Source organism: Pseudorca crassidens, chromosome 6 (assembly GCF_039906515.1).
Source record: "Pseudorca crassidens isolate mPseCra1 chromosome 6, mPseCra1.hap1, whole genome shotgun sequence".
Lineage (NCBI taxonomy): Eukaryota > Metazoa > Chordata > Mammalia > Artiodactyla > Delphinidae > Pseudorca > Pseudorca crassidens.
In genome coordinates, this window is record NC_090301.1 from 86,546,560 (window position 1) to 86,562,779 (window position 16,220).

Below are 16,220 nucleotides of genomic sequence, written 5' to 3' on the forward strand. Positions count from 1 at the left end.
CCTCACCTCATTTTTGACACCCTCATAAAGTATTTATTTCACTCTGAATTCTTTGACCTTTAGCTCCTATAATTCATGCATCTGACTTGGACTTAAATAATTATTGATGCACATTTTCTATATTCTCAACACTTTTGAACTAATTTAAAATAGATATGAATTAGTATGCAGGTTGTCATGTGTTGTTGAATAACCTGAACTCTAGTTTCATACTCAACAGTCTTTATCAAAGAAGCTGAATGGTTCTTTTAAATAAGTCACTATGTCACCATCAATTACAAGTATGCAATCAATTATGTTAAATGTTTTTTTATCTCTAGAATGGCTTGATGAAATGTTACTCCATTTAAAGAACAACAACAACCCTTTAGATCGGGCAGTTTATGTCAAGTGAGTTGAATATGTAGTTGTGTAGGGATTGTGGTAGACTCTATTATTAGTTACCATTTATAACAGTGCATCTCCCTGCAGTGGCCCTGCACATGGGAGGATTATAGTGTGTAGTCTCCTGGCTGTGTGACTTCCTTGGTCCCATGAAATGAAGACAGACCTGACATATGCCACTTTCAGACAGGAGCTTAAAGGCTAGCATGTAGCTTGTCATATCTGTTCCAGACAGAGGCTATTCCTTCAACCTGTGACCCAGAATGAAGACAGTACTGAGCTGAGCAAAAGAAATCTGTTCCTAAAGTCTATCCTGGATGATACAGGGACCATAAATTGAAGTATGGTAAATCAAAACCCTGATGCCATTTGGTCCTTTGTATCATTCTGTTAATGTTTACTTCATTAAGTCATTATAGATCTTTTATTTATTTGGAAACATGAGTGAATACTAAGCAAAGTTTATGGGAGAAAAGTAAGTGTAAGGATTTTGTTGATACAATGGAAATCCTACACAAAGTAACTTAAGAAGTGATCCCTCTTACATCTCTCTGCCCCTGAGTCAGATTGGACTCATCAAAGTAGAAAATTCAGAAATATTTCACCTTTAATAAGTAAATTTAGCAGATTCATATGCTAAGTGAAAATAATAAATATGAATTAGTAATCACAGACATACATCATTTCGTTGGTAAATAATATCATATATAAATCATGTCTTTGGTAAAAGCAATCTAATTACTTACAATGACAACTCCTGACTACCTTTAGTTCACCCTGTTTGGAGTTCCGGCAAAATCAGTAGAATTGCTACTTAGTCACCAAGAGCAAATAAGTACTCTACATAACCCAAGTATTAGTTAACTTTCTTAGAGCTTGCATTTGAAAAATAGCTCAGCTACTTTCTCCAGTTACTGAAATTTGCACCGTGATTTGATTTGCGTTACACTGAAAAAAAATAATTTTGTTTGACTTTAGAAGATAAAGTAACATGTGTTATCAAAATGGCATTTTATATGGAGTGGAAAAATTATTTAAAATAAACTGTGAAACAACGGATGTAATAGGAATAAATGGGAAATAGTTGAGTGTTATTCAATTTCTTAAACATAAATTAGACATTTTTGAAAACTGACTTTTTCCAAGATTCTGGAGTTCTACTCAGTACTGTGAAAAAGTAGTAACTGAACACACAATTTCTAAAATAACTACCAAAAAATTATTTAAAACCTAGACTTTGATGTAACTGAATAACTTTATTCCCTGTTTTTCATCAGTTTTTGTTCCTGAAGTTAACCTAACACAGATTTAGAAATAATAAACTCTTGAAAATTGAAAATTTAATTTAATTAAGGAATTCAAATAAATTTTTAATCCAAAGCAGAGTATTCTTAGTATCATGCAGCTTTAACATAGAATATACCATGCTTATCTTTGGGTTTAATTATGTAAAAAAAAACAGAAAGAAATAAATGAATTAAACCTTCTTATTTACATATTTTAGGAAGAAAAAAGAAACTAAAAATTGTATCGATGAAGGTAGTTCTGGGAATCACATGTTAACCTTGCACAAATAAATACCTTCTGACCTGAAATATCCTGTGAAAATTCTGAGGACAAATAATAGCATTCTCTATGTGTATATTTTTCAAAATTAAAGGAATTGCTAGAATATTTAACTCCAAAATACAAAGCAAGATGGACTTCATGCTTTTTCCTAACTAATGGTTTTTAACATGAAGGTCATTTTCAACTTTTAGGAACAAATAAAAAATACCATTTGCAATGAAAATATGACAAATATAATTTTCTTAGGTCATTTGCAAGCTTTTCCATCAGCAGCACAGAAATCAAATTTCTTTTCTTTCTCCCAGAAACTCTTGAAGTGCCAAAACTTTTCAGCTATATTTAGATTTTCCAACTGTAGCTCTATCTGGTCTTATGTCTTACGGCTCAAATTTTGGGTTAGAACCTCTATAGTTGCTGGCCTAACAATGACCTGTGACAACCCTGGGTCCTGCTGATCCAGACCATTTAAAAAAATAGCATAAATATACAATAGTCTCTGATTTTTAAGAGGCCAAGCAAGATACTATCTTGAAGACTCTGAACATACTGTTCCATGAGCATTTGCTGTGATTTTTTCTCTTGTAACTTTTCAAGCCAAATTATGTTGCCTCCACCTAATGTTGCAAAAACTTTGGGTGAAAGCCCAAAGTGATTCTGAGGCTCTGGTATGGTTCTGTGTAACCTGGCATCTTTCCTGGAAGTTAACTTTGTTAGGCGGCTATTTCTATAAACAAACTGAGTAATAGAAAAGACACATGATGAGATGAAATGCTACTACCTGCATTTTCTCTACAATCCTGTAAGGAACTAGTGCTTGGTAGTTAATTATTAGAAGCTGACACCATGAACTGGGTTTCCACAACCTTTACAAAGGCCTTTTATACTGGTTGGATTTTACTCTCAAATATGTTATTTTTTTCTTCTAAAAATCATGCCATTGAATTTTCTTTGTAGGCATATTACTTGTATCAATTAGCTGTTGCTCTGTAACAAACTAGCCCCAAATTTAGTGGTTTAAAACAATAATCTTGTATTTGTTTACAATCAAGAATCTGGGTTGCTCTTAGATATTCTTGAACAGTGATATCATCACAAGTCCTGGACCTCCATGACAGGTGAGTCAGTACACTAGCCAGCAGGAGTATTTCTGGACGTCATTCACACATCAGCCTGGCTATCCGTAACTTAGCAATGCCTGCAGCAAGCTCAGGCTATGGTGTAAGCTCTTTGACTCTTGAGTCATATGACTCAGAAAATTCAATGAGGAATTACAGTATAATGCTGCTGTGGAGTTTGTGACAGTTTATAAAAAGAGCCTCACAATGAAGACCCCCAGGGTTGTGGAGGAAGGCTTTGCTTCCTTCAGTAAAGAAATCCTCACCACCTAAAACATAGCTCCTGGCCTATTACTGGTTTAGAACAGACTGAGCACCTGATCACAAGACGTCAAGTGACTATGTGACTTCAGCTTCCCATGATGAGCCAGGCATTGTCAAATCCATTGAATAATAATATTGGACAACAATCCATGGATGGAAATGCTATATTTAGAATTTGGCCCAAGCAGGTCCAGAGGGCCTAAGTAAGTTACATGAACACATGGCTCAAAGCCCCATTATATCTGTCACTATTGGAGTAGTGCTTCTCCCTGAGCTTGCACCTATGGCCTCATGGAAGTTCCTAAAAGCCAACTGATGAAGGATGAAAAAACTCAAGCCTGATTCATGAATGGGTCAGCTCAGTATGTTGGTGAACACCAAAAATATGAACTGCAGCTGCACCATAGGCCGACTCTGGGGTGAGCCTGCAGGAAAGTGGTGAGGAGAAATATTCCCATGGGGAGAAATATAAGAAATAAACTTGACTTGTTCACTCTGTAGAGAGCAGGGCAGCCTGAGGTAAGCATATAGACTGATTTCTGGAAAGTGGAGAATGACTCTGCTTGTTGGTCAGAGGCCTGGAAGGAAACAGTCTGGAAGGCTGGAGATAAAGGAGTCAGTGGACTCATGGGAGTGGGCACAGGACATGCAAATCATTGTGTTTCATCTTCATGTGTTAATGTCTACCAGAGAGTAAGTACACCAGATGACTTAATCAGTTGAAGTCCTCTAACCTTTGTCTTTAGCCACTTGGAACTTGTATAATACACTCATGAATGGAGTGGCCCTAGTAGCAAAGATGGAAACTATGCACAGATGCCAAACCATGGCTCCCTCTAACCAAGGATGATATAACTCCTACCACTGCTGATTGCTCAGTCTTCCAGCAGCAGAAGCACAACTGAGTCCTTAAAAGAGACTAACCAGGTGCCTGATAGCAAATTCACCGTATCAGAGCCCTTCCTTTGAAAGTGGATCCCGGGATCCACTGTTCTTACTAAATAACATAATATTTGGTAGCAATCAACCTAATAGAATAATGGAATGACTTCTTAAAGTCTCAGTTAAGGTGATAGCTTAGGGATTAGACCCTGTTTGGTTAGGGTGTTGTATTGCAAGATGCAATATATATACTGAATCATTATCTGATATGTGTTACAGTGTCCCCAACAGCTAGATTATATGAGTCTAAGGACCAAGAGGTAGAAGCAGGAGTAGCTCCTGTAGTAACCCATTTGCAGCATTGATGCTTTTGACTTTTGCAGCTTTGGCTCTGCTAGATTAAAAATTCTTGTTCTTGGGATGGGGGAGAAGTTTGCTTCTGGCAAGGATTAGTAATGGAATCACTGAACTTAAAGCTATAATCACTGCTATGTAACTATGGATACTCAAGCAGTGGACCAACAGACAAATAAAATAGCTGCTATAATCATGAGGATAACTGGCCCTATTATAATGAGAAGGTGAAGTTGCTTCTGTACAATGGGAGTTGGAGAAATGATTCAGGAACTCGGGGAATTCACTGACATGTGTCTTGGTGTTTCTGTGCCTGGTGAGAGCAGTGAACTGTCAACTGCAGCAAACAGAGGCTGGCACTGTCAAAAAATTAAGGGCTCAAATCCGTCAGGTATGAAAGTTTGATTCACCTCATAAGGCAAACACAACAGACTAGTTGCAGTCCTGACTGAGGGTGAGGATAATCTAGAATGAGTGGTACAAGAAGTAGATGATGAATAGCAAATATGACCTCAGACACAGTGGCAGTAAAGGAGTGTAACTTATACCACCACAACTTTTTTACTACCTCTTTTGAAGAAACTGAGGCCAGCCACCATCTTGGAATATTCAGAAATGGATTAAGGTTAACATGAGGTCCAAGTCAATTTGAGTATAGCAAGGAGTGAATTGCATCACATACTTCTTGTGTCCTGCCTCATATCCTCTTGGCTTTACCTGTGACTCTAGCTGTAGCTGGTGAAAACATTTCTGTGAGGGCTTCACATTCCTTTGTCCTGACTTCATCTTGCCTCAAGCATGCACCAGGTATCTTTCACTTTCTGTCACTGATATTCTCTAGTCTAAGGAGGAGGACACCTGAAAGAGCCTTCTTGGTGCACACACAGACACACACATACACACACATGTGCAGCCTAAAAGTCAAGAAGATTTAAAGATATTATGCCATCCGAGGTGACCCTAAACCAAAGGGATGAGAAGCTGATGAACAAATGCTTCATTCTGTTAATCCTTGGGTGAAAATTCTGATAAGCATCCTAGCCACTTTGACCCACTCAATAACGTTCCTTGTAGTGCCTTTTCCTCCTCTGTTTCACTCTTTCTAGTTCTGAATTCTTGCTTTCTGGGACACCTCGCAAATAAACTACTTGCTACAAAATTCCTAGTCTCTAACTTTGGTTTGAGGGGGAACCCTGCCTAAACCAGAGGGCATATATGGCAAATCTGTTTGCTTAAAGAGAATTCAAACCTAGCTTCCTATGAAAGGAATGGATCATTCCTCCACTGAGATACAGCTGTCACTGTCATAAAATTTAGCATAAACAAATACACCATTAAATGCCCTGCTATAAAATGTAACATCCAGCAATTACACACTAAAGGATTTAAGGTGACATCATTCATTATAGTATGTGAATGATTCTCCTGGCTAAATGGGAATTTAGTGTTAAGTAGCTGTAAAAGCTGCCAGAAAGCAAATGTTATTGAAACAAACATTAGCAACTTATGACTACAGCCTGGAGCGTCCTGACCATAGCTACCATCTCTATTACGGAGCCATTAGAAGCCACTATAGGGTTGTATCCAAGTTGAATAGGAAAATAATTTACTTGAAATTTTATACTTATAGGTGAAAGAGACTGGGGCATAATCATTATAGATTTTACTTTCTTTCTAAGGTTTTATTGTTGTTTTTCATATCCTCTTCCTAAATAGAGACAGGGGTAGGGGTAGGGGTAGGGGATTAAGCGATCTTCCCAGGGAAAACCAGCAATGTTCTTCCATGAGTCAAATTAAATATTTTGAGGGAGAAAACATTTTAAGTGGCAAAAGTAGGTACTTATCGAGGGTATTATCAAGTATGCATTCACAGAGTGAAAATCTTAACCAAATATTTAAAAATAAAACCCACAGTCTTACTTTAAAAACAGGCATTTACAAATTTTTTTGCAAAGATAATATGCATTTGATATTATGATTCTCCCAAGTTAGTGCAATGGCCTTTTGTTATCTGACTTTTACTAAATTATAAGGTGGTTTAAAGATGTAGGCAAATAGCTGGTAGAAACTGAGTATTAACTATTAAATATCATCCTTGAGAATTCAGGACTGAACTTCAACTTTCCTCCTGGGGTAATTTTAACTCATTATCTCCTATAATCTTTAAAGACTTGTGATCTATATAAGTATACACTTTAAGGATCAGGATTTTCATTACATACAATGAGACATTCTACAGTTATTAGAAACAAAACATACACTGAAGTTGCCAAGATAACCCTACTGCTTCTGATTAAGAATGTGTTAATTCACTGATGCTTAAGAACGATCAAAATTTCTTAAATTACATTTTAACTATTATATTTTTGATAAAAAGTGCAGCATGAGCTGAATATTTGTCATTTAACTTGTAAATCCATGAAGAAAGATGACTTCGTAAGTCTCTGAGTCATTAGCAATTAATCAGATTTCTTCAATATAACAATTGAATGACTGGGAAGAAATCTTGAATTTTATGAAGCCCTACACATTTCTCTCTTTTGACGCTGTAAATTATGTTATTTCCAAAATCAAGCTCAGTAAGTGGTAACTTAAAAAAAATTCATGCTTAGATCCAAAAGAGGGATTACAACATCTCACATATATTCTTATTTAAGCAATATAGTATATCTTTAGATTCAATAAATCTTCCTAATATTTGACTACATATTTATTTTCTAACAGAAATGAGTGTTGATAAAATTCATCAGTCAATAACAGCCAAGAATAACTTCCTTAGATAAGTCATGGAAAATATACTTTCATGTTCAGGACAAAAATTACACAAGTGTGTCATTGCCTCCCCTGAATCCTCCATTCTATGACAGGACAGACAGAAAGGACTGCCATCAGATGAATAACATCTAGGGCCATGGGATTTCAGGTTTAAGCTTAACAACATAAATAGAGACCTCCTTTGAATACCTCTCCAGAGCACCCAGCCAAATCAAATCAGCAAAGTCAGTGTTGAAATGCCAACTAGCCACCAGATGGCAGCAATGCTTTTATGAATAATGCGGCATTATGTGCAGTCCATCTAAGATTTCCTATGTTAATAATAGAACAATCCTTACTTTAGCAAAAGGACAGATTTGTTCGTAATGAGGCCAGCTATTTTTTTCATGTCACTAGTTATATTTTGTGGGATCTATTTGCTTTCTAGAATTTGGGCCCCCCGAAAATATTTATTTTCTTACACATTAAACATTAAATTGTTGTTGAATTTCATTTTGATATCGTGGTAGAAAATGCCTGTGGCTTGAAACAAATATTTTCCTTTCTGATGGACAAATAACATCTGCGGTTGTAAATGTTCCAGTGTAGCTGTCAAAAGAGAAGGGTTTCACATAATTTCCTGCCACCCTCATCAGTCATCCTACACATCAAAAGAGTGTGTTCATAACCTCCCTTCCCACGAATTGATTTCAAATCTATCACAGAGCTCAAATATCAGAAGCTTCTCCTCTACTTGATCATGGGTGTGAGAATTTTGAAAAATGAAGCACTGTTTAAATTCAAGTTTTAAAAAAAATCCCTAAAAACTATCAAGGTCTATATTACTCAGAAAGGGAATCCTCAATATCAATGTTTCTTTCCCTTTTTGGGCTGTTTGCAGCATTTGTTAACTTCTCCACTGTAAATTTTTTTTGGTTTGCACATGTTCACCAAGGAAGTCAGACTTAGAATTTCTCCCAGTGCTGGAAATAAAATGTTAGGCAAAGTGGTGGGATGAAGGCCAAGGATCTAATAGCTCTCTACTAAAAAGAAATTCATCTAAAGCCTCCAAGTGAATGTGCCTCCCTTGGTCAAATCACCTCATACTGATCTGTTATCTGAAAAGAGTTTAAACAGCTTCCTTCCTGATCTTTCCCCACCATCAGGCATTTCATTTCATCGTTTCTCTTAGATCATTTCTCAACATTCTGTCAAGATAAAAAAACAGCCTCCTCTCCTTTTCAAATACCGAGAATCCTTAACTGTCCTGCAGTGTTTACAGCCTTGCTCTTGAATATTTATTTTCTACTAAATTTTAGTAACATATTTAACTCATATATTGAGAGGCTGCATAGATTCTATAAGTGGCCTCTCCAGTTCTGTATGAATGCTGGCATTTCCCTTTAATTTTAAACTTATTTTTTTTCTTGTGTACATTTCATACCTTTGTTATGGATGCTTGCTTTGTTGTTTTCTTATACTGCTTTAAACACTGCTTTGAGGTTTGAGAGTTTTGCTCACCACTGCCCAGATTTTTCCCTGCTCAGTGACTTGTGGCATATAAATGCTGTGAATATATATTTTTTTCTCTTGCTTTCAGGTCCAGCCTCATTACCTTATGTTTCTAAAAACTGAATGGCATCAACTATATCTCTGCCAGTGATCCTATATTATCCAAAACCACTCAATTTTATTTCACCCTGTGTCACCCTCATGGACAAGCTATAAAATGTCATACCATTTATTGGCCCCATCTATTATTTACCAGCTTTAGGGATTAAATCGTTCCTTTTTCTAGAAAAAGCCTGTTTACTATTAAAAGAAATCATATTCATCATGAAATAAACACAGTTGTTCTCCTTTAAAATATAAAATAAGAATTTTGAAACAGATATGAAAAAGAAATAAATTGGTTTGAATGTTGTCTTGCTAGCATCAGTGTAATATCTTTTGTACTTTACAAGAGGAAAATTACAAAATTACAAATTACAAAAATTACAAAACCATAACACTTGATGATTCTACTTTGATGCCATGAAATCCCCCATTGGCAGTGGTGGCTTTTGCTCAGGTCGGTGTTATGAAGGCCCAGGTTTGATCCCACATAACTCAGCTAGCCTCACTCTGGGGAAATGCACTTCTTTTACTGGGGAAGTAAAAGAAGACAAGTTGACATTTTCTCTTTTTTTTCTTTATATTTTTAATTTTGATTAATTTTATTTTATTTTGGAACCTTAAAATCTTGGTTCTCTTGGCTAATTTGGGACTAAAAGGTACTAGTATGGCTATTGTCAATCTTTACTGTCATCCAGTAGCATTCTGCTTTGATGATAGTTTAAAAACAAATGAAGACAGTAAGGTAGAAGACAGTGAGGTAGCATTGTGTCCTTTGGTAGTTAGTATAATAAAGAAGCTGTGCAAATGAGACCATATCCTCACAGACTACCATGCTTCATGGAATCACCAGGCAACATAAGCTTTCTATTGTTTTATTTGATAATACACCCAAGGTATCAGTATCTTAATTCTATACTTGAGATTATACCTGTTTTTTTACAGAGATCTTTATTACTTCTCAAAAGTTGAACCAGAAAAAAGACAGTGGTTTCCAAGTAACATGGTCTGAACAAACAGGCATGTTCTTCATTTGAGGGGTGTACTTGCCATCCAAGGACTTGTTTCTGTTTCTCTTTTCATCAGTCAGGCTAACATGCTCTTTGGGTCTTACCTTAGATTTCTGCAATCAATTTTATTTCCTGTCTCCAGGCTCTCTCCTTTGCAGTAAGTCTTATATACACCCTTAATGTTAATATTCCTAAATCAAATCCCCAATTATAAAAAATTATATCATTCCATTCATCAAAATTCTTCTGTGAAATCCCACTGGTAAAAATGAAGCCAAAATCATCAAAATAATATCCCTTCCCCTTCAATCAGAAAAAAAGTGTTGTCCTGATATCTAAGGAGGGGAATAAAAAGAGTTACTGTTGTCTCTCATTTAGGGGCATAGTAGCTGCACTTGTCTCTAAGTTCCCTTTTGCAAGATGCTCTCAATAGCTTGGTAGAGGCTTTCAGGGCAAAATGCTTTTCTTAAAGTGTTTACTGGGATATGACATTAATTAAATAACCTGTATTGATTAGATATTACATTAATTATACTATTTACTTATAGACTAGGATATTAAAAATAATTTCAGTAATGTTTGAGGACACATATCCTTAGACAATGAATGAACAGATTTTCAATGGTATATTTAATCTTAGTCTCTTGGTTAAGTTCATAAGGTAGTACAGAGAGTACAGAGACCCTGAATTGCATTTCACAGAGGCATACCTCTCCTACCCATTTTCTTCCAAAATCCACATCTGGAATTGTTCTCAAAGTACTGTGAGATGATGTGGTTAGAAGATGAATACAACCCCATCTTATTTATGTTAAAAATCAGTCCTTTGGAGTTGCTTTCAAATACAGGGCTGTTTCACTTTAACCTTAACACAGATGGGAGGCAGGTGAGTTAAAGGCTTCTCTCTTATTTCTTTGCTGTGAAAAACTGTAAGCTGGAGGAGGGATCCTACCCTGGGTTCTACATAAAGTTACAACTGACATCGCCAAAACTGGAACACACGTCCCCAGACTCTTGTGCTCTCTCCACTGAACCTTCTGAATGATGGATGAATATCTAATAAGTAGATAAAATGATTGGGGACAAGAAAAAACTAAAAAACCAACTGTATTAGACATTAATGCTGCTCTTATTCTGGTTTATTTTTAATGCCATGCCTTTTAAGATACTGTGAGTAATTCTCCAAAGTGAAACCAGCTTTACTCGAAATCTAATGCATATATGAATGTGAAGAATCATCCTTTTGCATTTAGTCTAACTACAAGCATTGAAAAATGAAAGAGAAAATTGATAAAAGCTCAGATTTATTTTAAACCATCACTTTTAACAGAAGGAAATGGATAAAAGCAAAATACCAGTAGTTTTCCTTTTGGCTTAAAATGACATTTTCCAAGATGTTATTAAATTATCTTCGCATTAATAAACTTAAGTAGTACTTAAAGATTTTAAGCTAAGACATATTCAGATCAGGAAGAGCTATCAAATTATGTTTAAATGTAAAGCATATCCATGGAAAATATTACATGAATATGTTTAATATACATTATAGTCAGAAGACTCCATCCAAAGTCAGAAAAGAAATACAACTAATGATAAATCTATTCCGAGATTTACTTTTAGGGACAGAATTGGCTTCCTTGAGATATTTTTATACGTTAAAAATGAGCCCGTGTAATGCAAAAAAAAAAAAGAATCTCAAATCCAAGAAATTTGGCCATGGTTTTTGTTGAGGTTATAAATTGGTGGTGAGAGGAAAAAAAATTGACTTTCATCTTCTTGAGTCATTTAATTTTTTTCTGCCTTTAAGGCAGGCAATTGATACAGTTCTAATCAACCATAATTCATTAATAGTAGAATTATCTTATTTAAATCACGTAATCTGTAGATGAGCCTGCTACATGTTCACGGGTGAAATTTTTTGAAAATTTTATTTGAAAGGAAACTCAGAAAAACTGAGGCCTAGTCACCGTCTGGCTCTGAGAAAAGGTTTAATTATTTCAAATGAGTAATCAACTACTGTTGTAATGAAAATGACCAAGAAAACAGATAGTATTTTTCTTATTCTTAACCCCCATTTTAAAAAGTGACTAGAGATGACACTCCAGAAATCATCTTGGAATATAGAGCCTATATTGTGGACACAATTTCTTAAAATTTTTTTATGACAATGAATTTCTTTTCTTTTTTTTTTTTTTAACTGAAACAATGCAATTTTAGCCTTAGCAGTAACCACTGAATTGGTTAAAAGGTTTCCAGTCTTCTGGTTTAAAAATGCAGTATGGAATATAGTCTCTATCTTCGTATATTCTTTGAGGAGGCAAAACTAATTTACATGACAGGAGTAAAGAATATTTTAGTGCTAAATTAAAAGGCATGGAATTAATTACAGTGCTTGGGACCATCATATATTTAATAAGAGGGCAGCTTCTTGGAGGCTGGGAATGTTTTAGAGGTGTGTCATCTATTTATTTGATAGCCATATCATGAACTCCTTTTCCCCAGACTTTCAAAAATGTTTAGCTCAGAGAGCCTTATGTTCAAAGGAAGGAAGGAAACCTGAGTGAAACCTTTCCTTCAACTTTGAAACAAAAAGATAGTAGATGTTTAAAAATTACTGATTGTTATAAATTATTTTACAACCATTTTCTCAACTGGACTTCTATTGAAAAGCTTTGTAAATGCCTGACATATCCATGAGGAAAGAGAAGGTGACAGAAGCACTGCTTATGTTACAGATGCTGCCTGACAATACTGCCATCCTTTCACATGGTTTTATTTAGTTATTACAAGTATCTCTCTGTAAATGACATTTAGGATTATTTAAGATTATGTTGTAATCCTTTTAATCCTCAGTGCTTTAAATTTCAGGCTAAACACCAAAGAGCAAACTAGCACTTAGCAGAAATGCTTAAAACATGTGATTTGTACATAAATCTTTTTATTCACTCTTTCCCTGATGAAGACCTAGGGTTGCTCTTAACTAAGAAAACTCGTACCACATTTCATTACAATTTACTCGGTTGCTAAATGCTTTCTCAAGCTACATCAAACTTGTGATGGTCCTTGACAATTATGCTAAATGCAGAATTGAACAAAAGTTAGAAGCAATGAACATTTACTAGTTTAACTTAGAGTGTGTATGACCTTTATAATAAATACAATATGTCTTTCAGTGTTGGTAGCGTATGTGTGTGGAAAGGACCATTCTATTTCTTAACGTCAAGCTATTACATGTGGGTATATACGTTGACACATACATCATATATGCATACATGTATGTACATTTATACTTTAAACACATATTATGACTTGTCTATGTCTACTTTACATATATATATTATAGAAGTTGCTAAATATCTTTAATATATGATTTATTATTAAAGCTACTTATGTCAAAAACTGCTCTAAAATAGGTAGATGTTCTTGAACTCAGCCAGTGAGCATCATTCTGAATTACTGAGAATAGTTGAATACAAAACCTAATTAATTAATGCTGGCACAGTTATGTTACTATGTACCAATCAAATAAGATTGAATCTACATCAAGAGTTTAATAAGACTTTGACTATAAAGAAAATTTGACTTTTAATGCAAAAAGAAAATGAACTCAAATGTCCAAATGACATATACAAAGGAAACAAATGAAATCCTTCCATTTTTTTGTGTCATAAATGTTTGCTTCTGAGTCTTTCAAGCATATCTCAGGCACATGTTTGTTTGTTTTCCTCTTCATTTTAAGTTCAACTTCTCTAGAGACATTGTAATTATGTGGCATATAACTGCTAATCCATCAACTTTTTAAAGACAGATTTCAAATTTTAAATTATTTCTAATTTTGCTTTTCCTTGATTTTTCTTGAACCAAAAATCTCAATAGTCGTTTGCTATCTGTAATCTATAATTCATAGACTGAGATTGAACACTATGCCTAATTCAAACTTGGTATTCTAAAGCTATTTCTGATGTAGCATATCGGCTAAAACTGTGATGGTCTTTTTCACTGAGGAAGAAATACTTCATTATCCTGTAGGTAATGAAACCCTTGAACACACACACTCAGATACCCAACAATGCCTTAATACCATGTTTTTGAGATATAATCATGTTTATTCTGATCATTTGAGAGTTATTCCAGCTAATGTACCTAATCAAATATTGATGCAAGTCATCTAGAGCTAGCTCTCTGACAAATCCTTCCCGATGCTTTTTTGTTAACAGAACTATAAAAGCTATCTATATTGTTCCTCTTGAAACGCTTACTTTCACTATGGATACGTATTAGTCAATTTTACCTAAGCTCATATGTTTAGATGATGAAAAGATTTCAGCATGACAAGAAAACCACGATTCACCCCAAAAAGAATGAAGCAGGAAATTAAATCTGAATCTTTCTTTAGTTTTATTATTTGCAACATCCTTATCATCACCTCTTGTTTCTCTAAACTAAAGGGTACAAGACAAAAAAAGATAAACTGGATGTAAGAAAACTGAAGTCTCATGAACTGCTCAGGTATCTTACAAACAAAGCTAACTGGCAAGATTTTCACCTCCAAAAAGCTACCAAAAGTGAGAATAGTTTTAATATCTTTGGAAGTACCTACATTAAGAAATAAGAAAAATGAGGAAAATATTATAACAGAGGCAGTCACACCCCGAAAAGGTTAGGATGATAACATATTATCAATGTATTGGTTTAAATATACATCTATGAATATTATATTCACAGCTATGTAAAATTATACTTAAATATTTTCTTCCATATTCGCAGCCCTGTACACATCATATATATTTGATTATCATCCTCATTTGTGATCTAACTTAACTCTTCATAAGGTTAACAGAAGGAACTGAAAAAGTCTTCCTTAGTTCAACTCCGAGGGTTTCTACTATTCAAGAATTATGTCAGTGTCAAATTTTAATGTCTTTATCTTTGTTTTGTTTTGTTTTTTATAATGTCTTTATTTTATAACATTGATGATTAGGTTGCTAAACTCACAATACATAATAAAACTAAACCACTTAGCTCACCCTACCCTGTTCAGAACTAGCCATACTGATTATCTAGGTTGTCACAGAGGCTAGGATTATAGCCCCTAATTTTTCTTATTTATAGCAGAATAAAAAAAAAAAAAAAAGCAAGAGATTGGGAGACAGAGTATGTCACTGATCTACAATTCCTCACTTTAAAAAAAAATTTAATTTTACTTCTTGATTCTGTAAGTTCACCTTCTAATCACTTTGGGCTTTAGTCCTTTGATTTCTTGGCAAGTATGTTTAGTTTTCTTTATTTCTTTTTTTTGGTTTTCTTCTTTCCTTCCTTTCTTTCTTTCTTCCTCATTTTTGGTTAAAAAGAAAAAGAAAAACAAAAAAACCGCTACCATATAAAAATGAATACCTAAATAGAATTCAACTATAATCAGAAAAATAAGTTATTCCATAATATGTTAAAAGTGTTTTTTCATGTTGTTTTGTTTTGTTTTTTTAATTAACATAAGTCCAAATTATTTGGCTAGAACTCATTGAGCATTTGGAAAATGCAAAAACAAACTGAAAATCAGTTTTTTCGTCCCAGTGAGAATTCAGATAAGAAATGTCGCCTACCTATACTTCTATAAGACTGAATACATCAATTTTAGTGATACATTTAAGAACAGAATTGACTTTTCTTCAAGGGCTAAAATGGTCTCAGAAGACATTTGATACAATAATTATGATAATCTAGTTCCTACTAAATGATATAAATTCTAAAATATACTATAAAGTTATTGGTTACTTTGGAGATATAAAAGTAAATTAAATGTCATGTAAATACAGAAAAAGATCAACTTCCATAATCTGAAGTTATTAATTGCCAAAGGGATTTCAGTAACATCATATGTGAAATATTAAGTTTTCCCATTTCCTTTCTTTCAAGGATTTCATCTGGTGCTTTCCATTCAAAGGAACATGATTGAAATTATTAATCACAGTTATTTTTTTCCAAAAAATTAAATTATACAATATGAAAAATCCAATTTTTATAACTGTTCAGCTCTCTCCATCCCCCAAGTTACACTGGTAAATATAATTTATGACTGGAAAGCAGGAATGGCAATGAATGCAAATAGTTTATCATAATTAGCAAATCTTACTTTGTTTACATCTGAAAGTCCTACATTAAATCTATTTAAGCCAAGCATTCTAGGTTTGAACCACAAACAGCTATCAAACACACTGCAAAATTCAATGACTTTCGGGTATATAATTAATCACCACACAACATATATTTTGTGTTT

General features: G+C 34.3%; 1 protein-coding gene across 1 annotated transcript in view; it reads right to left on the reverse strand.

Annotated features, from left to right (window-relative positions):
- ARHGAP15 (Rho GTPase activating protein 15) overlaps positions 1-16,220 on the reverse strand; it is a 624,143-nt gene that overhangs the window by 476,474 nt on the left and 131,449 nt on the right. The window lies entirely within an intron of this gene.